Here is a 2,031-nt window from a genome sequence, read left to right on the forward strand (position 1 = left end):
GTTCTAAGAATATTTTTTTCAAGGACTATCTAAGGCGTGGATTTTTTAAATAATGTTTTTTCAAGGACTATCTAAGGCGTGGATTTTTTAAATAATGTTTTTTCAAGGACTATCTAAGGCGTGGATTTTTTAAATAATGTTTTTTCAAGGACTATCTAAGGCGTGAATTTTTTAAATAATGTTTTTTCAAGGACTATCTAAGGCGTGGATTTTTTAAATAATGTTTTTTCAAGGACTATCTAAGGCGTGGATTTTTTAAATAATGTTTTTTCAAGGACTATCTAAGGCGTGGATTTTTTAAATAATGTTTTTTCAAGGACTATCTAAGGCGTGGATTTTTTAAATAATGTTTTTTCAAGGACTATCTAAGGCGTGGATTTTTTAAATAATGTTTTTTCAAGGACTATCTAAGGCGTGGATTTTTTAAATAATGTTTTTTCAAGGACTATCTAAGGCGTGGATTTTTTAAATAATGTTTTTTCAAGGACTATCTAAGGCGTGGATTTTTTAAATAATGTTTTTTCAAGGACTATCTAAGGCGTGGATTTTTTAAATAATGTTTTTTCAAGGACTATCTAAGGCGTGGATTTTTTAAATAATGTTTTTTCGTAACAATTCATTGGACAAGACTGTCTCCACGAATATCTATAAACCCCTTTATAGAGCATTTACAAACAACAACAACAGCAACAAAAACACATTGAAAGCAATTTTCTCATTTAACCATTTCAACTCATTCTCAAGTAGACGACTCCATTGTGCGCTATCTAAGGCGTGGATTTTTTAAAGAATGTTTTTTCAAGGACTATCTAAGGCGTGGATTTTTTAAAGAATGTTTTTTCAAGGACTATCTAAGGCGTGGATTTTTTAAAGAATGTTTTTTCAAGGACTATCTAAGGCGTGGATTTTTTAAAGAATGTTTTTTCAATGACTATCTAAGGCGTGGATTTTTTAAAGAATGTTTTTTCAAGGACTATCTAAGGCGTGGATTTTTTAAAGAATGTTTTTTCAAGGACTATCTAAGGCGTGGATTTTTTAAAGAATGTTTTTTCAAGGACTATCTAAGGCGTGGATTTTTTAAAGAATGTTTTTTCAAGGACTATCTAAGGCGTGGATTTTTTAAAGAATGTTTTTTCAAGGACTATATAAGGCGTGGATTTTTTAAATAATGTTTTTTCAAGGACTATCTAAGGCGTGGATTTTTTAAATAATGTTTTCAATGACCAATATAAGGCATGCATTTTTTAAATAATTTTTTTTCTGAAGGCTATCTAAGGCGTGGATTTTTTAAATAATGTTTTTTCAAGGACTATCTAAGGCGTGGATTTTTTAATAATGTTTTTTCAAGGACTATCTAAGGCGTGGATTTTTTAAATAATGTTTTTTCAAGGACTATCTAAGTCGTGGATTTTTTAAATAATGTTTTTTCAATGACTATCTAAGGCGTGGATTTTTTAAATAATGTTTTTTCAAGGACTATCTAAGGCGTGGATTTTTTAAATAATGTTTTTTCAAGGACTATCTAAGGCGTGGATTTTTTAAATAATGTTTTTTCAAGGACTATCTAAGGCGTGGATTTTTTAAATAATGTTTTTTCAAGGACTATCTAAGGCGTGGATTTTTTAAATAATGTTTTTTCAAGGACTATCTAAGGCGTGGATTTTTTAAATAATGTTTTTTTATCTAATGGTTTTAAACAATGCGTGGATTTTTTAAAGAATGTTTTTTCAAGGACTATATAAGGCGTGGATTTTTTAAATAATGTTTTTTCAAGGACTATCTAAGGCGTGGATTTTTTAAATAATGTTTTTTCAAGGACTATCTAAGGCGTGGATTTTTTAAATAATGTTTTTTCAAGGACTATCTAAGGCGTGGATTTTTTAAATAATGTTTTTTCAAGGACTATCTAAAGCAATTTTCTCATTTAACCATTTCAACTCATTCTCAAGTAGACGACTCCATTGTGCGCTATACAGATTTACTTACCGGCGGCCCTAATGCAAAAATATATTTATTGAAATTGTGTTTAGA

The sequence above is a fragment of the Musca vetustissima genome, unplaced genomic scaffold, assembly GCF_032173495.1.
Source record: "Musca vetustissima isolate MV318-11 ecotype Yass unplaced genomic scaffold, APGP_CSIRO_Mvet_v1 utg39770, whole genome shotgun sequence".
Classification (NCBI taxonomy): domain Eukaryota; kingdom Metazoa; phylum Arthropoda; class Insecta; order Diptera; family Muscidae; genus Musca; species Musca vetustissima.